General features: G+C 44.9%; 1 protein-coding gene across 3 annotated transcripts in view; it reads left to right on the top strand.

Annotated features, from left to right (window-relative positions):
• The window catches only part of daam1a (dishevelled associated activator of morphogenesis 1a), a 112,183-nt gene that overhangs the window by 5,101 nt on the left and 82,367 nt on the right, over positions 1–24,715 (top strand). Inside the window, exon 2 of one of the 3 annotated variants that reach the window (XM_055865260.1) lies at positions 8,340–8,731. The exons of 1 other annotated variant lie outside the window; for it this stretch is intronic. The gene's annotated coding sequence lies outside the window, so the exon portion shown is untranslated. Of the gene's footprint in view, positions 1–8,093; positions 8,732–24,715 lie in introns of those variants that run through there. One more of the 3 variants, XM_055865261.1, reaches the window with a different exon arrangement.

The following is a 24,715-nucleotide window of genomic DNA, read 5'->3' as shown; positions in this document are numbered from 1 at the left end:
TTCATAATAAGAATTGATTTCCCATGGCACATCACTTTTGATCAAAGTTTTAGTCTTTGGTTAACCATCTGAACTTAGGCCTATATGGGCTGCAGGTGATTTATGTTGGATAGGACTCCTGATCTTGTGTAAGTTCCCCCAAATTGACGATAGGCCTCTATCATTCAATATGGACATGCTGTGCTTCCTATACCTGTGTCTCGTCCTCACTGTTCTCTTCATAAGATAATTTATAGGAAATGTTTTCTGTCATATTGGTACTTTCTGTATAACTCCTTTGGTCAGAGGTAAAGCAGATGGGTGGGCTGACCTACTATAAAGCACACGTCCTCCTCAAAGAATATAATATTCTGCTGACTGAGGTCTGAGACATCCAGGTCTGGGTATCTTTCCAACATAAAACTTGATGTGGTTATAAATGTTCATATCCTGGATCGGTGAGGAGGATGTCAGGTAGCTCTGATCCTTTCAACAGATGGGAGGAGAATTGATGGCTACTGTCTGGTCTCTGACTCAATCCGAAGAACTGTCTTATGTTGGTTATGCGTATCAAAATGTTCCAAACGAAATCTGACCTCTTAGAATTGTATTTTTAGCTACCTCAAGTAGGAAGGAAGCTCTGTCTGATCTGTCCGAAGTGACCCAGGATTCTGAGTTTGTTGTTGGTGCTACCATACATCATCTGTTTGCACTTTGTATCCTTAATGACTCAATGACACTGATTTCACCCTCAGTCTATACCTTGAGTAACTTACAGTAAGCAGATAAGGGATCTTCTGAACAATAACAACACGTTTCAAGTTTTAATGCACAAGTACTTTGAAATGCCTTTCTTTCAAACTCAAAACCCAACAGTGCAATATTCATTAACAGTGTAATACTATAATTTTTCCCCCCAAAATATGAAGAACACAATAAGTAAGTTAGCATACTACACTGCTCAAAAAAATAAAAGGAACACTTAAACAACACAATGTAACTCCAAGTCAATCACACTTCTGTGAAATCAAACTGTCCACTTAGGAAGCAACACTGATTGACAATAAATTTCACATGCTGTTGTGCAAATGGAATAGACAAAAGGTGGAAATTATAGGCAATTAGCAAGACACCCCCCAAAACAGGAGTGATTCTGCAGGTGGTGACCACAGACCACTTCTCAGTTCCTATGCTTCCTGGCTGATGTTTTGGTCACTTTTGAATGCTGGCGGTGCTCTCACTCTAGTGGTAGCATGAGACGGAGTCTACAACCCACACAAGTGGCTCAGGTAGTGCAGTTCATCCAGGATGGCACATCAATGCGAACTGTGGCAAAAAGGCTTGCTGTGTCTGTCAGCGTAGTGTCCAGAGCATGCAGGCGCTACCAGGAGACAGGCCAGTACATCAGGAGACGTGGAGGAGGCCGTAGGAGGGCAACAACCCAGCAGCAGGACCGCTACCTCCGCCTTTGTGCAAGGAGGTGCACTGCCAGAGCCCTGCAAAATGACCTCCAGCAGGCCACAAATGTGCATGTGTCAGCATATGGTCTCACAAGGGGTCTGAGGATCTCATCTCGGTACCTAATGGCAGTCAGGCTACCTCTGGCGAGCACATGGAGGGCTGTGCGGCCCCACAAAGAAATGCCACCCCACACCATGACTGACCCATCGCCAAACCGGTCATGCTGGAGGATGTTGCAGGCAGCAGAATGTTCTCCACGGCGTCTCCAGACTCTGTCACGTCTGTCACATGTGCTCATGTGCTCAGTGTGAACCTGCTTTCATCTGTGAAGAGCACAGGGCGCCAGTGGCGAATTTGCCAATCTTGGTGTTCTCTGGCAAATGCCAAACGCCCTGCACGGTGTTGGGCTGTAAGCACAACCCCCACCTGTGGACGTCGGGCCCTCATACCACTCTCATGGAGTCTGTTCCTGACCGTTTGAGCAGACACATGCACATTTGTGGCCTGCTGGAGGTCATTTTGCAGGGTGCTGGCAGTGCACCTCCTTGCACAAAGGCGGAGGTAGTGGTCCTGCTGCTGGGTTGTTGCCCTCCTACGGCCTCCTCCACGTCTCCTGATGTACTGGCCTGTCTCCTGGTAGCGCCTGCATGCTCTGGACACTACGCTGACAGACACAGCAAACCTTTTTGCCACAGTTCGCAATGATTTGCCATCCTGGATGAACTGCACTACCTGAGCCACTTGTGTGAGTTGTAGACTCCGTCTCATGCTACCACTAGAGTGAGAGCACCGCCAGCATTCAAAAGTGACCAAAACATCAGCCAGGAAGCATAGGAACTGAGAAGTGGTCTGTGGTCACCACCTGCAGAATCACTCCTGTTTTGGGGGGTGTCTTGCTAATTGCCTATAATTTCCACCTTTTGTCTATTCCATTTGCACAACAGTATGTGAAATTTATTGTCAATCAGTGTTGCTTCCTAAGTGGACAGTTTGATTTCACAGAAGTGTGATTGACTTGGAGTTACATTGTATTGTTTAAGTGTTCCCTTTATTTTTTTGAGCAGTGTATAAACAGGGTTCATTATTTACAATGTGCAGTGATACTGGAGTGAATGAGGTAGATATGTACAGGAGTAAGGTGACTAGGCATCAAGATATAAGATAAACAGAGTAGCAGCAGCTTGTATGTGAGTGGGTGTCCATGTGTGCAGAGTCAGTATAAATGTATGTGCATGTTATGTGTGAGTGGGAAGATGATGGAGTGAGTGTGTGAGTGTGTCGGGCTCTGTGAGTGTGCATAGAGACAAAAATAAAAATGTCAATGAGGATACAAGGTTAACTCAGATAGTCTGTGTAGCTATTGTTAGCTATTTATCAGCCTTATGGCTTGGGGATTGAAGCTATTCAAGAGCCTGTTGGCTTCAGACTTGATGCACTGGTACCGCTTGCCGTGCAGAAGCAGAAAGAATAGTCTATGGCTTGGGTGGTTGGAGTCTTTTTTCCCCGGGCCTTCTTACCACATCACCTGATTACAGATGTGAGTGCTACAGGGCGGTAGTCATTGTGGCATGAAAACTTAGAGTTCTTGGGAACAGGAATGATGGTGGTCATCTTAAAACATGGGGGGATTACAGACTGGGACAAGGAGAGGTTGAAGATGACTGTGAATACGCCTGCCAGCTGTTTTGCGCATGCTGAGAACACGCCCTGGAATACAGTCGGGCAACATGGGGAGGTACAGAGGGATCAAACCAGACTGCCTCTTGTTGACTATCTCCAATCAGCTGAGGGATTGTGTGATTGGATGATATATACATTCTTTTGAATGTTGTTAGTATCCTGCGTACAAATAGGGTCTGTGTCCCAATTCTTTATCCTTCTTGTGCACTTGCCCACTTCCCATTAAAAGGAAATGACTGATGTGAAGAAATATGATGGAAACTCTCTATAGCGTATGCTTATGCGTATCAAATGCTATTTACTGTAGATATGTTCAGAGGCGTGCACAAGTGTACACTTCCCAGAGAATTGGGATGCAGGCAGGGTAAATATGTTTCTCACAGTGAACAGTGTTATGGCTATCTAAGATAAGTGTCTGACAGCTCACTTCACTGTGCTAATGAGGCAGCAGCTAACTGACTAAAGTGCCCTGCTCATGACAGAGACAGGACACAGCTTGTTCCACAGCACGACTGGGACCCGAACAAAGCAGTGCCATGTGTTTCAGCCAACTGTAATTCTCACAGTGGGATGGCCATCATGTTTGGATGTTTCATGAAACTTTTGATGATTAGTGTTTACATCCTGGTGAAGTTCTAACTATGTCCTGTAACTAACCAAGCCCTATTCATCACAGCAGACGTCTGTCATAATGTTGGATTCAGCTGGAAATGTGTATGTGTGATTGAGACATTGTGTTATTGATTGTGTCAGATTATGAGCCATTGTGAGATTTGTCTCCAGGGCTTGCTGATATTCCAGGTCGGGTTACTGAGGTCTGTGTGTCACTCCTTCGATGGATCAGTTTATCCTGTTGAGGCACGCCAAGAGGGAAAAACAAGACTTTCCCTTCACGGAACTGTTTACTGAAACACAGCTTAGGAGATTCTAAATGTCTGTGAACATAGCATGCATAAAACATGCACAGGCTGTTTTATTTCCCAGGCTTTTCAACCACTGTCATAAAAAATGGCTTGAATATCCCATATATCCCATTAAAAGGCAGTATATCTGTAATCAGAGGAGTGTTTTTGCAGCCACGTGATATGATGTGTGTGTGTGTGTGTGTGTGCGTGCATGTGCATGCGTGTGTGTTCGTCCATCTGTGGCATTCCTCGACAGTCCCAGAGAGGGAATGCATCATGACCGGTTTGTTTCATTACAACAGTGATGGTGGCGATGTTATTTACTAGGAGCCTGGCAGGCTTCAGGCTGTGTGAATGAGACTGAGGGAGAGCTGTCCTCAGCTGTCTGGCCCCACAGGGGAATGTCAGTCTGTCTGACCACTGACCAATTAGTATCAGCTAGCCACTGAGCCTCTGCAGACTGGGCAGGCATCCTTAGACTGACTGCTGGCAAACACTGGTTCTCTCTCTGAGGGCAGCCAGGCCCTGCTCTGTGTGCTTCTGTGACATGGACAAAGTCCTCTTTCTAGAGGGGAGGAGGATTGCTGAGTCCATTGAATAGCTTGTAACGGGCTCCATTAGATTGGCTCCTGTGTTTTTGATACCATGGGATACTTTTCAATGACTAGTGTCCACATACTAGTCGACTCTAGACCACCAGTTGTCGGAGCATTGTGTCACAGGATCTCTGTGTGTCATTCATTTCACAGCATGTGACATTATAGATAAGTTGCTTTGTGCTTGTTATTTGTCATCGATACACTGTATGTGTCGTGAAAGATGCTGTATTTTCCAACAGCCTAGTGAATGAGACTTTGTACATCAGAGGGCTTTGCACTGAGAGAAAGAGGGCTGAAGCATGTGCCGAGTTAATAAAATAAAAAAATCAGAGCAAGCCTTTATCCATTCGCTCATTAAAGACGATTCTGGCAGCAGGGGAAACCCCCTTTTATTCCTCTACTTAGCAACTATCTGAGAAAACCAACATGAGAGCGAATGCTGCTGGGTATAATTTGGGCAAAGGTCAGTCATCCACAGGAACACTAGCATGCTGTTTACTGACTGCAGTGGACAGAGGATGCAGCCCAAATGGCGCCCTATTCCCTATTTAGTGCACTACTTTTGACCAGGGCCCATAGGACTCTCGTCAAAAGTAGTGGACTATACAAGGTGCCATTTGGGATCAATAAAGTTACTTGCTGTAACCTTTTAAGCTCAACATTGGGTTACTGCTAGGTTTTTTACAGCTCCAACGTTAGACAACTGTTGCAGATGTATTCCTCAGGGAAGTTTGTGTGTTTTGCAGATCTAAAATGCTTGAAATGATACCCCCACCTTATATTGGGTGTAGTATTGCAGTGTGTATAGTAGAGTATTGGTATAGTAGAGTATTGTGTTCCTTTTGTTATTGATATGAGTCAAATGGGTGGGGAAAAAATCTAGAATGATCCCAAAGGTGATTATCCACTTAAATCACAATCGTAAGTCAAAACACTGGGAAAGGGAACTGAATGCCTTCAACTGAAATGTGTCTTCCGCGTTTAACCTAACCCCTCTGAATCAGAGAGGTGCAGGGGGCTGCCTTAATCAACTTAGATGTTTCTGCCTTGCTGGCTCGGGGATTCAAGCCAGCGACCTTTCCGGTTACTGGCCCAACACTCTTAATTCTTATGGCTGCAGGGGCAGTATTGAGTAGCTTGGATGAAAGGTGCCCAGAGTAAACTGCCTGCTCCTCAGTCCCAGTTGCTAATATATGCATATTATTATTACTATTGGATAGAAAACACTCTGAAGTTTCTAAAACTGTTTGAATGATGTCTGTGGGTATAACAGAACTCATATGGCAGGCAAACACCTGAGAAGAAATCCAAACAGGAAGTGGGAAATCTGAGGTTGGTCGATTTTCAACTCATCACCTATCGAATACACAGTGGGATATGGATCAGTTTGCGCTTCCTACGGCTTCCACTAGATGTCAACAGTCTGTAGAACCTTGTCTGATGCTTCTACTGTGAAGTGGGGCCGAAGGAGACAGGAATTAGTCAGGTCTACCATGAGCTGACCATGCTCTGACCATGCACGTTCACATGAGAGGGAGCTCTGTTCCATCGCACATCTGAAGTCAATGGAATTCTCCGGTTGGAACGTTATTGATGATTTATGTTAAAAACATCCTAAAGATTGATTCAATACATCGTTTGACATGTTTCTACTGACTGTTACTGAACTTTTTGACATTTCGTCTGTTTTAAGTGAACGCGCTTCCTGACTTTGGATTTGTTTACCAAACACGCTAACAAAAATAGCTATTTGGACATAAATTATGGACATTACCGAACCAAACAAACATTTCTTGTGGGAGTCCTGGGAGTGCATTCCGACAAAGATCAGCAAAGGTAAGTCAAGATTTATAATGCTATTTACGAGTTTTGTTGACTGCACAATTTGGCGGGTAACTGTATGGCTTCCTTTTGTGGCTGAATGCTGTTCTCAGATTATTGAATATTGTGCTTTTGCCGTAAAGCTTTTTGAAATCTGACACAGCGGTTGCATTAAGAACAAGTGTATCTTTAATTCTATATAAAACATGTATCTTTCATCAAAGTTTATGATGAGTATTTATGTTATTTGATGTGACTCTGCAATTTCTCCGGATATTTTGGAGGCATTTCTGAACATGGCGCCAATGTAAACTGAGGTTTTTGGATATAAATATGAACTTTATCGAACAAAACATATATGTATTGTGTAACATGAAGTCCTAAGAGTGTCATCTGATGAAGATCATCAAAGGTTAGTGATTCGTTTTATCTCTATTTCTGCTTTTTGTGACTCCTGTCTTTGGCTGGAAAAATGGCTGTGTTTTTCTGTGATTTTGCGGTGACCTAACATAATCGTTTGTGGTGCTTTCGCTGTAAAGCCTTTTTGAAATCGGACACTGTGGTGGGATTGACAAGAAGTGCATCTTTAAAATGGTGTGAAATACTTGTATGCTTGAGGAATTTTAATTATGAGATTCCTGTTGTTTGAATTTGGTGCCCTGCACATTCACTGGCTGTTGTCATATCGATCCCGTTAACGGGATTGCAGCCATAAGAAGTTTTAACTGCTAGGTTACCTGCTGTACTGGTGGTGGTTGGTGGGAAATTGAGTCTTAAAGCAGATTGAAAGGATTGCCTCAGAGGCAGATACAGTATGTGTGTGTGTGTGTGTCTATCGTGTGTGTCTCTGGTCTGTCTGTCTGTCTGTCTGTCTGTCTGTCTGTCGTGTGTGTGTGTCAAACAGTAAGGGGAAGGGAGTGTAATGTGATCTGTTCTTGGTTAGGAAAGCCCTCATCACTCCCTTAATAGCTTAGTATTCTGAGAAAATGATAGGACATGAACTCTGTCTGTCTGGTGGATGGAAGGCAGGACGACAGATCCAGCCATTGTAGCGCAATGTAAGTTACGTTGGCCTAGTCTGTGAAGTGATTGATTGTTAGTGATAGATAATATGTTAGGGTGTGTGATGAGTCGATCTTCTACAATAGAGCTCCTGCTAGTGTAACCCAATATGGATACAGATGGTCCATGTCACTAAGAGTATTGATCTTTCAATAGAGCAGGAAACACTCCCACCTACACACACACCTTCACACACTCCCACCTACACACACACCTTCACACACACACCTTCACACACACACCTTCACACACACACCTTCACACACACACACACACACACACACACACACACACACACACACACACACACACACTCACTCACTCACTCACTCACTCACTCACTCACTCACTCACTCACTCACTCACTCACTCACTCACTCACTCACTCACTCACTCACTCACTCACTCACTCACTCACTCACTCACTCACTCACTCACTCACTCACTCACTCACTTCTCTAAGTGGAACAGAAAGAAAGCTGAGAGCAGTGGGAGGAGCCCAGCTCTGACTCCCTCCAATTGAAACACGCTGGGCACTGGGGGGTGTGGCATGGCATAGGGATGAGGGCTGGCTGACTGCAGCAGCAGCAGAAGCCAACATCAGTGGGTTTGTGTGTCTCTGTCCATAGGCTCAGAGCAGTGTGGACTGACGGCCTGTGTGCTGTCTCAGTGTAGTCACTTCCAGAGATCATTTAAGTGGGGAGACTTTACTGGATTACAGTGAGTTAGACTTGGATAGATTGATAGGTCCAAGTGTTTCTGTAGAATAGAGAAACTGTTCTGTGTGATACATAGTTTGCGACTGACTGTGAGGCTGTGTATTTATCTGCAGACAGAGGAGTTGGCTCGACTACAGCTACAGTTCAGTGACCACGCTTCACTGACTCAACCCGTGGATGTCACAATGCTATGTCCATGCTGAGGAGGTCTTTCTGTTCCGGGCTGTTCTGCTGAATGAGGCTGGAGCTGGATGTGTTTCTCTCCTTTCCTGGACTGTGATTGTGGTGATCTCACTGCTGGAGACATAGGAAGCTCTGTCTTCAGCTCTTCTCACATTCTCGGTCATCTGGTCTCTAGTAGCGCTGGCTGCCTGCCTGTAGAGAGCAGAACAGAGAGCAGAGCAGGACTCACTCTGTTCTGTGGAGCTTGTTTCGCTGCCTGGACTGGACTTTATAACGAGGATGTTTACCCATATAAGAGGATCTATTGCTGTTGTGTAAAAAGGTAAGATTGTTTAAAAAAATTTAAATGAAAGCATTACAAGACTTCTGGCTGTATGTTATTCAACAGGGGAACAACAACACTAGCACAGTAATGGATCTTAGTGGAAATCTGTGGATGTTTCTGTTTCACTATGGACAACTAACTGGAAGGGAAGCATAAGTAGTGTACTACTGGCACAGTGGAATTCTACTCCCTTTTACTCCCTCTGTATTTAGGCAGCTATGTGCTCAGAATGGGTCTGTCATAATTCAGGGGAAACAACACTCCTTCTGTCTCTGTGTGGTGGGAGCTGGGAATGCAGGGAGCCCTGAACAAAAAAACTGCAATGAGACTCGTATGCATTTCTTCCTAGGGTATGCCAACAAACACACACACAGACAGCACGTCAGATTGTTTATCATAAGTATACCGCTGCACCGTTTGAGGGTTACTGTTTTTTGGATTTCCGGGTGTTACTGTGGGTTTTAGCATTGTTCTGTTTGTGACTGGGACTCTGGTCTGCCATTCACCATGACTCTGTGTGTTTGAGTTGGAGGTGGAGTTTTTCTAACAGTACTAGAGATAGGCTGTGAGAAAGGTCAATGTGGCCAAGAACTTTGGCCTTGTGTTAATTAATACCCCTGACAGTTCTGAGTTAGTAGTTTCCCTATCGCTATTTTTCTATGAAGAGTGAGGGCACGGGGCAGTTGGTTTTTGGCCGTGTCCTGATTTGAATATACTGTCACCTCCTTATCTGCTCAATGTTGCATCCGTTTCCAAGGGGATGGATGGCTGAATGGATGTTGTTAGATGCTTAGCCCCTGTATGAAGCAGCTCGGTCACTACTGTTTACCCCCAACACACACACACACACACACTGCCCAGAGATTCCCACAGCTGGGGGACCCATGCAGCCCGAAGCTTAGCCTATAAAAACTCATTACTCACACTGGTCCTTGTTCAATCCCAGCGACTCATCCCGCTGGATTAGCACATGTAATGCAGGCAGGACTCTGAATCAGAAACAGCCCTGGCAACAAGGGAGGAGAGCAGTGGGTATCCAGGGTCCTGTGGAAAAGGATGAGTTTAGAAAATTGGGAGTTAGCTCAGATATGGCTGAATGAGAGGAAGGGATCAAGTCTGGGATGGGGAAGAGTGTGTATATGTGTGGTTGTCATCAGAGGCATCTAAACCAGCCGTTCTGTCTGTCTGTCTGTCCGTCCGTCCGTCCGTCCGTCCGTCCGTCCGCCCGCCCGTCCGCCCGTCCGTCCGTCCGTCCGTGTAACTGCATTCCTGCAGGGACTGTCTGCCTCTGGTTATTTCATGAGTGGGATGGAAGAGGGCTGGAGGCATCCCCCTATTGGCTTGACCTTTGACCCTTCTATCAGAGCCCAGGGGAACTAAGAGCCGATTGGCCTGTCAGCACCCTGCTAATATTGATCTTAGCAACTCTCTAGACCCTCAGTGCTCCACTCTGCTCCACTCTGCAGTCTGAGTGATCTGATCCCAATGGCATTCTGTCAGGAGAGCACCAAAACAGCTCCGACCGAGCGACCAAAATCAATTCCAAATGTTCCCGACTCTAACCAAAATGTAACACACATGTCGCTAGCTAGGCTATATGACCTGGTCTGCGTCCCAAATGGTACGCGATTCCCTATGGGCACTGATCGAAAGTAGTACACTATATAGGGAAAATGGTTCCATTTGGGATGCAGCCCTGGGTGGTTTTCAGATCCAGTGAATAGGAAATTGCCCCCCTATTACCTCCGACACACATGCATGTCTATTTCTGTCCTTGTTTCCTTTCCTCACCAAGTGGTTCCAATGATGGTGTCCAGATCATCTCCATTATAATGTGATCTGACAATAAGATGAGCTAGTTTTCCATCCATGCAGTGAGTGAATAGGTCACATGCTAAAATGTGTGTGTTTTATAAATCTAGTATCTACTGTTGCGCCGACCGACGAGTTCTAAATAGACACACTTAGCCTCCTTTTGATAACATATTGACAGAGATTAAATCGATCAGGGGACTTGCTGGGTTCATTACGTAAAACGCATTCCATGGTCTGATTGACTGATCTCGTTGAACTGGACAGGTCAGCCTGCGCTGACTTCTCTCTCTTATGTAAAAGCCTAAATGGATTGTCTTGGGTTTCGCAATGCTGTTTGACCACTTAAAAGGTCTGGCTTCTAACAGGAGGGCTGTGCTGTGCTCAATGCACTATGCAACAGGCTTCCTCAGTACCCGGGTTATCATTACATTCATGTTGATGGTGTTGACATCACAGGGGTCTGAGCTTCATATATATTCACCCACATTATTTAAGATGACTGATAAATGCTTTTTTTTCGGGTAGGATCGATTGATTAGATTACCTGCAGTGCAAATGTAAATCATTCACATGTATGAATCCCCATCAATCAGAACATAGATGAAGATTGTTTAGGTGATGATAGGTAAGCACATCTTACATTTCTCTACCGGTGCTGGCCCCATAAATAAATACATAAATATATATATATATATATATATATATATATATATATATATATATATATATATATATATATATATATATACACTACCGTTCAAAAGTTTGGGGTCCTTAGAAATGTGCTTGTTTTTGAAAGAAAAGCAATATTTTTGTCCATTAAAATAACATCAAATTGATCAGAAATACAGTGTAGACATAGTTAATGTTGTAAATGACTGTTGTAGCTGGAAACCCCTGATTAATTAAATATTTTTTGAATATCTACATAGGCGTACACCACTCCTGTGTTCCAATGGCACGTTGTGTTAGCTAATCCAAGTTTATAATTTTAAAAGGCTAATTGATCATTAGAGAACCCTTTTGCAATTAAATTAACACAGTTGAAAACTGTTGTTCTGATTAAAGAAGCAATAAAACTGTCCTTCTTTAGACTAGTTGAGTGTCTGGAGCATCAGCATTTGTGGGTTCGATTACAGGCTCCAAATGGCCAGAAACAAAGAACTTTCTTCTGAAACTCGTCAGTCTATTCTTGTCCTGAGAAATGAAGGCTATTCCATGCGAGAAATTGCCAAGGAACTAAAGATCTCGTACAACGCCTTGTAATACTCCCTTCACAGAACAGCGCAAATTGGCTCCAACCAGATTTGAAAGAGGAGTGGGAGGCCTCGGTGCACAACTGAGTAAGAAGAGAGGTACATTAGAGTGTCTATTTTGAGAAGCAGACGCCTCACAAGTCCTCAACTGGCAGCCTCATTAAATAGTACCCGCAAAACACCAGTCTCAACGTCAACAGGGAAGACGCAACTCCAGGATGCTGGCCTTCTAGGCAGAGTTGCAAAGAAAAAGTAATATCTCAGACTGGCCAATAAAAATAAAAGATTAAGATGGGCAAAAGAACACAGACACTAGACAGAGGAAGATTGGGAAAAAAGTGTTACGGACAGACGAATCTAAGTTTGAGGTGTTCGGATCACAAAGAAGAACATTCGTGAGATGCAGAAGAAATGAAAAGATGCTGGAGGAGTGCTTGACGCCATCTGTCAAGCATGGTGGAGGCAATGTGATGGTCTGGGGTTTCTTTGGTGGTGGTAAGGTAGGAGATTTTTACAGGGTTAAATGGATCTTGAAGAAAGACGGCTGTCACTCCATTTTGCAACGTCATGCCATACCCTGTGGATGGCGCTTAATTGGAGCCAATTTCCTCCTACAACAGGACATTGACCCAAAGCACAGCTCCAAACTATGCGAGAACTATTTAGGGAAGAAGGAGTCAGCTGATATTCTGTCTATAATGGAGTATCCAGCACAGTCAATGGATCTCAACCTTATTGAGCTGTTGTGGGAGCAGCTTGACCATATGGTACGTAAGAAGTGCCCATAAAGCCAATCCAACTTGTGGGATGTGCTTCAGGAAGCATGGGGTGAAATCTCTTCAGATTACCTCAACAAATTGACAACTACAATGCCAAAGGTCTGCAAGGCTGTAATTGCTGCAAATGGAGGATTCTTTGACAAAAGCAAAGTTTGAAGGACACAATTATTATTTCAATTAAGAATCATTATTTATAACCTTGTAAACATCTTGACTATATTTCCTATTCATTTTGCTCATTTCATGTATGTTTTCATGGAAAGCAAGGACATTTCTAAGTGACCCCAAACTTTTGAACGGTAGTGTACAGTTGAAGTCGGAAGTTTACATGAACTTAGGTTGGAGTCATTGGAACTCGTTTTTCAACCACTCCAAAAACAACTCTTTGTGCATGACACAAGTAATTTTTCAAACATTTGTGTACAGACAGATTATTTCACTTATAAATTCACTGTATCACAATTCTAGTGGGTCAGAAGTTTACATACACTAAGTTGACTGTGCCTTTAAACAGCTTGGAAAATTCCAGAAAATGATGTCATGGCTGTCGAAGCTTCTGATAGGCTAATTTACATAATTTGAGTCAATTGGAGGTGTACCTGTGGATGTATTTCAAGGCCTACCTTCAAACTCAGTGCCTCTTTGCTTGACATCATGGGGAAATCAAAACAAATCAGCCAAGACCTCAGAAAAAAGATTGTAGACCTCCACAAGTCTGGTTCATCCTTGGGAGCAATTTCCAAACACCTGAAGGTACCACGTTCATCTGTACAAGCAATAGTACGCAAGTATAAATCCCATGGGACCATGCAGCTGTCATACCGCTCAGGAAGGAGACGCGTTCTGTCTCCTATAGATTAATGTACTTTGGTGCGAAAAGTGCAAATCAATCCCAGAACAACAGCAAAGGACCTTGTGAAGATGCTGGAGGTAACAGGTACAAAAGTATCAGTATCCACAGTAAAGCGAGGTCTATATCGACATAACCTGAAAGGCTGCTCAGCAAGGAAGAAGCCACTGCTCCAAAACCACCATAAAATAAGCCAGACTACGGTTTGTAACTGCACATGGGGACAAAGATCGTACTTTTTGGGGAAATTTCCTCTGGTCTGATTAAACAAAAATAGAACTTATTGGCCGTAATGACCGACGTTATGTTTGGAGGTTAAAGGGGGAGGCTTGCAAGCCAAAGAACACCATCCCAGCCGTGAAGCATGGGGGTGGCAGCATCATGTTGTGGGGGTGCTTTGCTGCAGGAGGGAATGGTGCACTTCAAAAACTAGATGGCATCATGAGGGAGGAAAGTTATGTGGATATATTGAAGCAACATCTCAAGACATCAGTCAGGAAGTTAAAGCTTGGTCGCAAATGGGTTTTCCAAATGGACAATGAACTCCAAGCATGCTTCTGAAGTTGTGGCAATATGGCTTAAGGACAACAAAGTCAAGGTATTGGAGTGGCCTTCACAAAGCCCTGACCTCACTCCTATAGAAAATGTGTGGGCAGAACTGAAAAAGCGCGTGCGTGTAAGGAGGCCTACAAACCTGACTCAGTTACACCAGCTCTGCCAGGAGGAATAGGCCGAAATTCACCCAACTTATTGTGGGAAGCTTGTGGAAGGCTACCCTAAACATTTGACCCAAGTTAAACATGTTAAAGGCAATGCTACCAAATACTAATTGAGTGTATGTAAACTTCTGACCCACTGGGAATGTGATGAAAGAAATAAAAGCTGAAATAAATAATTCTCTCTACTATTATTCTGACATTTCACATTCTTCAAATAAAGTGGTGATCCTAACTGAACTAAGAAAGGGAATTTTTACTAGGATTAAATGTCAGGAATTGTGAAAAACTGAGTTTTAATGTATTTGGCTAAGGTGTATGTAAACATCCGACTTCAGCTGTATATATCACACACACACACACACACACACACACACACACACACACACACACACACACACACACACACACACACACACACACACACACACACACACACACACACACACACACACACACACACACACACAGTACCAGTCAAAAGTTTGAACACACCTACATTTTCAAGGGTTTTTCTTCATGCATATTATTTTCTACATTGTAGAGTAATAGTGAAGACATCAAAACTATGAAAAACACATATGGAATCATGTAGTAACCAAAAAAGTGTTAAACCAATCACAATATATTTTATATTTGAGATTCGTCAGTTGCCACCCTTTGACTTGATGACAGCTTTGCACACTCTTGGCATTCTCTCAACCAGCTTCATGAAGTAGTCACCTGGAATGCATTTCAGTTAACAGCTGTGTCCAAACCTTTGACTGGTACGGTATATTTTTTTATATTTTAGTAATTTAGAAGACGCTCTTATCCAGAGTGACTAACAGTTAGTGTATTCATCTTAAGATAGCTAGGTGGGACAACCACATTTCGCAGTCATAGTAAGTACATTTTTCCTCAATCAAAGTCAAATCAAATGTTATTTGTCACATGCTTTGTAAAAAACAGGTGTAGACTAATAGTGAATTGCATAATTACAGGCCATTTCCAACAATGCAGAGAGAAAGAAATTTTTGGAAATAATAGAAAAGTAAAACACATAATAATAGATATACAATGAGTAACGATAATTTGGCTATATACTGTACACGGGGTATCAGTACTGAGTCGATGTGCAGGAGTACAAGGTAATTGAGGTAGATATGTGTGTAGATAGATATATGTATAACGAAGAATAAAGTGACTTTGCAACAGGATAGATAATAAATAGTAGCAGCAGCGTATTTGTTGAGTCAAAAAAAGTGAGTGCAAAAAGGGTCAATGGAGATAGTCCAGCCAGCTATTTGGTAAACTGTTTAACTAACTATTTATCAGTCTTACGGCTTTGGGGTAGAAGCTGTTCAGTGTCCTGTTAGTTTCAGACTTGGTGCATCGGTACCACTTGCCGTGTGGTAGCAGAGAGAACAGTCTATGACTTGGGTGGCTGGAGTCATTGACAATTTTTAGGGCCTTCCTCTGACACCGCCTGGTATAGAGGTCCTGTATGGCAGGGAGCTCGGGCCCAGTGATGTACTGGGCCGTCCACACTACGCTCTGTAGCGCCTTTGCGGTCGGATGCCAAGCAATTGCAATAGCTATCAGTAAAGTCAGAGGTAGTAAGGGGGCAAAAAAAATTAAAGTGCAAGTATTCAACATTCAAAAATACTAATAAAAGAAAGGCCCACAAAACATATAGTGCTCTTGTGTTTTATTCGTGCGCCCAATCTCAAACCTTGGCATGGGCTTCTGGCAGTGAAATGCCTATGGTGGATAGAGTTCAGTACATCATGAGGCTGGGAGTGGGAGCTTGGCTCTGGCTGTGGTTCGCCTGTCATTAGCAGACAGAGACAGGCATGTGATGGGGAAACCTCAGGGGATAGCAAGTCTGCTCTCTGTATGGGTTAGCCCAGCCTAGTGAACCCAGTCTTTCCTGTTAGAACCCTGCTTCACGTATTTGGTGTCACAAATGGCACCCTTTTCCCTATATAGGGCACTACTTTAGACAAGGGGCCATAGGCAGTGCACTATGTAGGGAGTAGGGTGCTATTTGGAATGAAGACACCGGTACATGTTCATAGTAGTATAATGGGGAATTTAAAACATGAATAAATAAACACATTGACTGGAGATGAATTGGGACTTGTTTCTACATTCCACATCATCATAATAAAGGTGCATCACCATGGTTGTAATCACAGTGTCTGCTGTCTGGCTGTCTTAACTTCAGCTCTTTGGTATCTCAACTTGGACATCCCGTGCAAAGCGGGGAGAGCACGGGTGGAACTCATGTCTTGCTATCTGTAGAACACGCTGAATAACTCCGCTATGCTGGGGTAACATTTTTCAGATGGTTGTGCAACTTGTTGATGACACTGAGAAGGCAGCTTGATGCATGTTCATTCCCTGTCATTATTCATCAGCTTGTTATGCGTATTGTACATGAATCATACTGAATGGGTTCAGATTATAACATCTTCTACGTGACAGTTAAGTTGTAGAGACTGATTGTTCTATAGCTTGGTTTATCTACAGGACGGTCAAACATGAATGTTATTGTGGCAGAACATTGTTATTGTATTATTGTCCTGAGTCTGACAGCCCTGGACTAAGTGGAGATCTATCCATAAGTTTAGAATAATGTTTTGTTGCAGACTTTGTTTTGTTATTGGCAAAATGGATGCTCAGACCAAATGGTCCCTACACACTTGATGAACAGACATTCTTACTGGATACCATGCAGTGTGCCTGTCTATATCTGACGGTATGTGTATCTGTAGGTTTGGCCCAGTGGATGGATAAGCAGCAGCAGGTTGTTCAACATCTGTTCTAAAGTCTGTCTCTAATGACTGGACTAAACTACATCATCTCTGACTGACCACTGGGCTGTCTTTCCTTTCTCCCCTTCATTGTCTGTAGGCCTCCCATGTTGCTGCTCCTTTCCCTGTCTGTCTGTAGCCCTATTCTGCTGTTCATGGAGCATTGAGTTTGTCTTCGAGCGGCCATCAAAAGCCAGTTTCCTGGTTCCAGTTTAATGGCAAATCAACTCCCTTGAAAGTTCTTGTAGGAACAGGAATAGGCTTCATCTTGGTCCAGGAAACCAGTCCCATACTGCCAGTGCACAATGCAATCCAATCATTCAGCTAAAAACATTTAAAATAATCAGATAGAGGAACTACTGTGGACAGTATGTTTCCCTAAGTGTCTGCTTTTATCGGAATCCCCAATGGTGAGCAATAACAGAGAGAGAGAGAGTCATCTTTACTGTTGTGTGTTCAGCAATCAGACGTTTGTCTCAGCTGAGCTCTGGAGACAATATCAAACTGTACTGCCTGTCAGTAGACCAATAAAGACCACGAACATCCTGTGATTGTTCAGGTCTTTTAATTGCCAGATGTTCTCAGATTCATGTGAGGGGTTGCAGCGCAACTCATGGCCCTTCTGGACATCTGGATCCAATATGTGTAAAAAGCTCTAGCTACGTAGAATCCAACAATTACTTCTTGAACATGTTGAGCGTATCGGGTTTTGCTTTAAGGGCAACAATCAGCCTGGTATGTTGTCTAAAGTTGAAGTACACTTTGGGTTCTCAAGATTATCACTTAATCTGATTCTGCACATCGTGAGTTGTATTTGTTCAAACATTGTTTTAGGTTTTCTCTCAAACTTTCTTTCAGTAATCCATGCAATACTACACTGTAATAGCCTAGTAATAATGTTTGTTATAGGCATTGTTAATTAGACATCTGTCATAGGCATCAGCAATACCAGTCAAATGACAAGACAAATTTGGATCAGGTTTGGGACCAATTCCATTTCAATTCAATTTCTTAGAATTGCTCAAATTGCAATGGAATTGCAATTGACTCTCTCAGGTCAGCTCAGTGGCCGTGTGTTTTGCAGCGGGTACTGGATAGTCACCTGGACTGTTACAGTAGGAACATGTGTGGGTGTGAATGAGCGAAGCCACGTGAAACAACCTGGGGCACTGCACACACCCTGTTTTCCCGTGCTGACTCACCTCGCTACAACAACCAGAACAGGTGTGGCTCCGAGGCTCACTGGCTCAGTGTCTCGGAGGGAGGGAGGCACACCACATGTTGATGTGTCTACTGTCCTGTATGTGCCTGTGTGTGTTAGAGGAGGAGTGGGGGGAATTAAAAAGTAGTGCATCATGGGCAAAGGGAATTCATGTAAAGCTCAGCATGCAAACGTAGGCTTTAAAATCTCACTCTCAATCTCACTCTCCCCAGAATGCTCTCTGAGTGCATCATATGTATGTATAGTATATGTATGTACAGTATATGTATGTACAGTATATGTATGTACAGTATATTCCCTCTGCCATGTCTCGACTAAAGAGAAACCTAATGGAATGAGATAATAAACGGAAGACCATCAGTTAGTATTGCTAACAGCATCCTGATTATTACAAGCTGCTCTTTGAAATGGAAGATATTAAATATCCCCAGTCTGGCTCTTTGTTCTTTGTCTTTGATAAAAGCAAGGGAAAGAGAAGGGTAAGACGAAAGGAGAGGAAAACACACTGTCTGACGCTTCAGAGAGTATTGCTTTACTGACGCTGACCTGTGTGTCTTTACTGACGCTGACCTGTGTGTCTTTACTGACGCTGACCTGTGTGTCTTTACTGACGCTGACCTGTGTGTGTGTCTTTACTGACGCTGACCTGTGTGTGTGTCTTTACTGACGCTGACCTGTGTGTGTGTCTTTACTGACGCTGACCTGTGTGTCTTTACTGACGCTGAGTTGTGTGTCTTTACTGTCGCTGACCTGTGTGTCTTTTAGAGGTCGACCGATTAATCGGAATGGCCGATTTAATTAGGGCCGATTTCAAGTTTTCATAACAATCGGTAATCTGCATTTTTGGACACCGATCATGGCCGATTACATTGCACTCCACGAGGAGACTGTGTGTCAGGCTGACTACCTGTTATACGAGTGCAGCAATGAGCCAAGGTAAGGTGCTAGCTAGCATTAAACGTATCTTATAAAAAACAATCAATCTTAACATAATCACTAGTTAACTACACATGGTTGATGATATTACTTATTTATCTAGCTTGTCCTGCGTTGCATATAATCGATGCGGTGCCTGTTAATTTATCATTGAATCATAGCCTACTTCGCCAAACGGGTGATTTAACAAGCTCATTCGCAAAAAAAGCACTGTCGTTGCACCAATGTGTAACTAACAATAAACATCAACACCTTTCTTAAAATCAATACACAAGTATATATTTTTAAACCTGCATATTTAATTAATATTGCCTGCTAACATTAATTTATTTTAACTAGGGAAATTGTGTCACTTCTCTTGCGTTCTGTGCAACAGAGTCAGGCTATATGCAGCAGTTTGGGCCGCCTGGCTCGTTGCGAACTGTGTGAAGACCAACTTCGCCAAACGGGGGATGATTTAACAAAAGCGCATTTGCGAAAAAGCACAATCGTTGCACGAATGTACCTAACCATAAACATCAATGCCTTTCTTAAAATCAATACACAGAGGTATATTTTTTAAAACCTGCATATTTAGTTAAAAGAAATCCATGTTAGCAGGCAATATTAAACTAGGGAAATTGTGTCACTTCTCTTGCGTTAATTGCATGCAGAGTCAGGGTATATGCAACAGCGGCTCCAGCAGCGCGTCGGCACCAACCGGGCGATCCAGGGCAATCCGGATGGAGACGTTGGAAATCTCGCAGTATAGAAGGATCCAAAACGTCTTCCACCGGAACCCAGCATCTCTCCTCCGGACCATACCCTCCCAGTCCACGAGGTACTGAAGGCCCCTCGCCAGACGTCTCGAATCCAGTATGGAACGAACGGAGTATGCCGGGGCCCCCTCGATGTCCAGAGGGTGGCGGAGGAACCTCCCGCACCTCAGATTCCTGGAGTGGGCCAGCCACCACCGGCCTGAGGAGAGACACATGGAACTAGGGGTTAATGCGGTAATCGGGGGGAAGCTGTAACCTATAACATACCTCGTTCACTCTCCTCAGGACTTTAAATGGCCCCACAAACCACGGACCCAGCTTCCGGAAGGGCAGGCGAAGGGGAAGGTTTCGGGTCGAGAGCCAGACCCGATCCCCTGGTGCGAACACTGGGCCTCACTGCGGTGACGTCTGCGCCCGCAGCACGGCGCGGTGAAGGTGGACATGAGCAGCGTCCCATGTCTCCTCCGCGCGCCGGAACCAGTCGTCCACCGCAGGAGCCTCGGTCTGACTCTGATGCCAAGGAACCAGAACCGGCTGATACCCCAATACACACTGGAAGGGGGTGAGGTTTGTGGAGGAGTGGCAGAGCGAGTTCGGGGCCATCTCTGCCCAGGGCACGAACGCTACCCACTCCCCCGGCCGGTCTTGGCAATAGGATCTCAGAAACCTACCCACATCCTGGTTTACTCTCGCCGCCTGCCCGTTACTCTCGGGGTGAAAACCTGAGGTAAGGCTAACCGAGACCCCCAGACGTTCCATGAACGCCTTCCAGACCCTTGAAGTGAACTGGGGCACTACCGGTGCCACCAGGCAAGAGGCCGGGAGTATGGGGGTGGGATCCATGGGCCGCTCCTCTGTGTCATACAGCCGGGACAATGCGTCTGTCTTAACATTTTGAGAGCCTGGTCTGTATGAAAGGGTAAATACAAAACGGGTGAAAAACATGGCCCACCTTGCCTGACGAGGGTTCAGTCTCCTCGCCGCCCGGATGTACTCCAGATTACGGTGTTCAGTCCAGATGAGAAAAGGGTGTTTAGCCCCCTCAAGCCAATGTCTCCACGCCTTTAAGGCCTTGACGACAGCCAACAGCTCCCGGTCCCCCACATCATAGTTTCGCTCCATCGGGCTGAGCTTCTTCGAGAAAAAGGCATAGGGGTGGAGCTTCGGTGGTGTACCCGAGCGCTAAGAGAGCACCGCTCCTATCCCAGCCTCGGACGCGTCCACATCCACTATGAACGCCAAAGAGGGATCCCGATGGGCCAGCACATGAGCCGAGGTAAACAGAGCCCTCAGGTGACTAAAGCCCTGTCCGCCTCAGCTGACCACTGCAAGCGCACCGGGCCCCCCTTCAGCAGTGAGGTAATGGGAGCTGCCACCTGACGAAAACCCCGGATAAACCTCTGGTAGTAATTGGCGTACCCTAAGAACCGCTGCACCTCCTTTACCGTGGTGGGAGTCGGCCAATTACGCACGGCTGCAATGCGGTCACTCTCCGTCTCCACCACTGAAGTTTAAGTGTGATACCCTAGGAAGGAGACGGACTGTTGGACGAACAGGCACTTCTCAGCCTTGACGTACAGGTCATGCTCCAACAGACGATCAAGCACTTTGCGCACCAGGGACACATGCTCAGCGCGTGTAGCGCAGTATATCAAGATGTCATCAATATACACCACCACACCTTGCCCGTGCAGGTCCCTGAAAATCTCATCCACAAAGGCTTGGAAGACTGATGTCGCATTCATCAACCCGTACGGCATGACGAGATACTCATAGTGCCCAGAGGTGGTACTGAAAACCGTCTTCCACTCGTCTCCCTCTCGGATACGCACCAGGTTGTAAGTGCTCCTGAGATCTAGTTTGGTGAAGATGCGCGCCCCGTGGATTGACTCTATCGCTGTGGCTATGAGCGGTAGTGGGTAACTATACCTCACAGTGATCTGATTCAGACCCCGATAGTCAACACACGGGCGCAGACCCCCATCCTTCTTCCTCACAAAAAATAAACTTGAGGAGGCGGGTGAAGTGGAGGACCGAATGTATCCCTGACGCAGGGATTCGGAGACATATGTTTCTATAGCCTCCGTCTTCGCCTGTGAGAGGTGATACACTTGACTCTTGGGAAGTGCAGCGTCTACCAGGAGGTCTATCACACAATCGCCCCGTTGATGAGGGGATAATTGAGTCGCCTTCTTTTTGGAGAAGGAGAGATCCAAATCGGCATATTCAGGGGGAATGCGCACGGTGGAGACCTGGTCTGGACATTCCACTGTAGTAGCACCAACGGAAAACCCCTAAACACCTACCTGAGCACTCTCGCGACCACCCCGTGAGAGCTCTCTGTGGCCAAGAAACAGTGGGGTTATGGCAGGCTAACCAGGGTAGGCCCAGCACCATGGGAAACGCAGGAGAGTCAATGAGGAAGAGACTAATTCTCTCCGTATGACCACCCTGCGTCACCATACTGAAAGGCGCGGTGACCTCCCTAATCACCCCTGACCCTAATGGTCGACTATCTAAGGCGTGAACGGCGATGGGCACATCCACAGGAAAAATGGGGGTCCCTAAACTATGAGCTAACGCTCTATCAATAAAATTCCCAGCCGCGCCTCAATCTATGAGCGCCTTATGCTGGGAATATGGGGAAAACTCAGGAAAAGTGACAGACACAAACATGTGCAACAGAGGACTCTAGGTGAGAATGGTGCCGGCTCACCTGGGGTGACGCCAGAGCGCCCTGCCTGCTGCCTCGATTCCCAGAGGAACCAACCCGGCTCCCAGAGGAACCAACAAACAATCTCTGACAAGGACATGAGGGGAAACAGAGGGTTAAATACACAACATATAATGAATGGGACTGGAGCCAGGTGTGTAGGAAGACAAGACAAAACCAATGGAAAATGAAAAATGGATCAATGATGGCTAGAAAGTCGGTGACGTCGACCGCAGAACACCACCCGAACAAGGAGAGGGACCGACTTCGGCGGAAGTTGTGACAGTATTTTCTGTGTGTTATTATGTTATAATTAAGTCTATGCTTTGATATTTGATAGAGCAGTCTGACTGAGTGGTGGTAGGCAGCAGCAGGCTCATAAGCATTCATTCAAACAGCACTTTTGTGCGTTTACCAGTAGCTCTTCCCTGTGCTTCAAGCATTGAGCTGTTTATGACTTCAAGCCTATCAACTCCCGAGATTAGGCTGGTGTAACCGATGTGAAATGGCTAGCTAGTTAGCGGGGTGCACGTGTAACAGTTTAACTTCATGTCCGTCCCCTCGCCCATACCCGGGCGTGAACCTTGCGTTTCAATCGGTGATGTAACTCGCTCTGAGACCTTGAAGTAGTTGCTCCCCTTGCTCTGCAAGGGCCGCAGCTTTTGTTGAGCGATGGGTAACGGTGCTTCGAGGGTGGCTGTTGTCGATGTGTTCCTGGTTCGAGCCCAGGTAGGGGCGAGGAGAGGAACGGACGCTATACTGTTACACTGGCAATACTAAAGTGCCTATAAGAACATCCAATAGTCAAAGGTATATGAAATACGAATGGTATAGAGATAAATAGTCCTATAATAACTACAACCTAAAACTTCTTACCTGGGAATATTGAAGACTCATGTTAAAAGGAACCACCAGCTTTCATATGTTCTCATGTTCTGAGCAAGGAACTTAAACGTTAGCTTTCTTACATGGCACATATTGCACTTTTACTTTCTTCTCCAACACTTTGTTGTTGCATTATTTAAACCAAATTGAACATGTTTCATTATTTATTTGAGGCAAAATTGATTTTATTGATCTATTATATTAAGTTAAAATAAAAGTGTTCATTCAGTATTGTTGTAATTGTCATTATTACAAAGAAAGAAAAAAATCGGCCGATTAATCGGTATCGTTTTTTGGTCCTGTGTGTCTTTACTGACGCTGACCTGTGTGTCTTTACTGACGCTGACCTGTGTGTGTGTGTGTGTGTGTGTGTGTGTGTGTGTGTGTGTGTGTGTCTTTCCTGACCCTGACCTGTGTGAGAAAGGGTAGAATGGTTTCTCTACAGGCTCTGTTCCAGGTCTTACTACAGCTGTTATACGTGCAGTACCTGTCCACCTTTTGGTTCCCTCTTTAATTCCCTGTCACAGAAAATCCCCCTTTCCAAGGATACATGTCATGTGAAGTTCACAAGGACATAATCTGCTATGGTAGGAACGGTCCAGCACGTGGAACACGTTCAGCATGCCTCCCAAATGGCTCCCTACTCTCTCTATAACCTAATATGGACCCTGGTAAAAAGGTTGTGCACTAAAAGGGAATAGGGTGCCATTTGAGACATGCCCTCTGTGCTGATGATGGTAGTCCATTCAGGAAGGACACGTTTGGTCATAAACAAACAGACTGTTTCACGTGTTTTTACAATGATAGCTGGGGAGAGAGACTTAAAAATAAAATCTGACACATTTCAATTTGAGGTCCTGGAAGGACATCTTGGTTTTACTGGCTCTCCAACCATGTTCCTTGAGAGCTACCCTCCTGTAGATTACAATCCAACCATGTTCCTAGAGAGCTACCCTCCTGTAGGTTTTCAATCCAACCCTGTTCCTGGAGACCTACCGTCCTGTAGGTTTTCCATCCAACCCTGTTCCTGGAGACCTACCGTCCTGTAGGTTTTCCATCCAACCCTGTTCCTGGAGACCTACCGTCCTGTAGGTTTTCCATCCAACCCTGTTCCTGGAGACCTACCGTCCTGTAGGTTTTCCATCCAACCCTGTTCCTGGAGACCTACCGTCCTGTAGGTTTTCCATCCAACCCTGTTCCTGGAGACCTACCGTCCTGTAGGTTTTCCATCCAACCCTGTTCCTGGAGACCTA

This window comes from Salvelinus fontinalis, chromosome 16 (genome assembly GCF_029448725.1).
Source record: "Salvelinus fontinalis isolate EN_2023a chromosome 16, ASM2944872v1, whole genome shotgun sequence".
NCBI classification, from domain to species: domain Eukaryota; kingdom Metazoa; phylum Chordata; class Actinopteri; order Salmoniformes; family Salmonidae; genus Salvelinus; species Salvelinus fontinalis.
The sequence above is the reverse complement of the archived record's forward strand: the minus strand, read 5'-3'. Positions and strand labels throughout refer to the sequence as shown.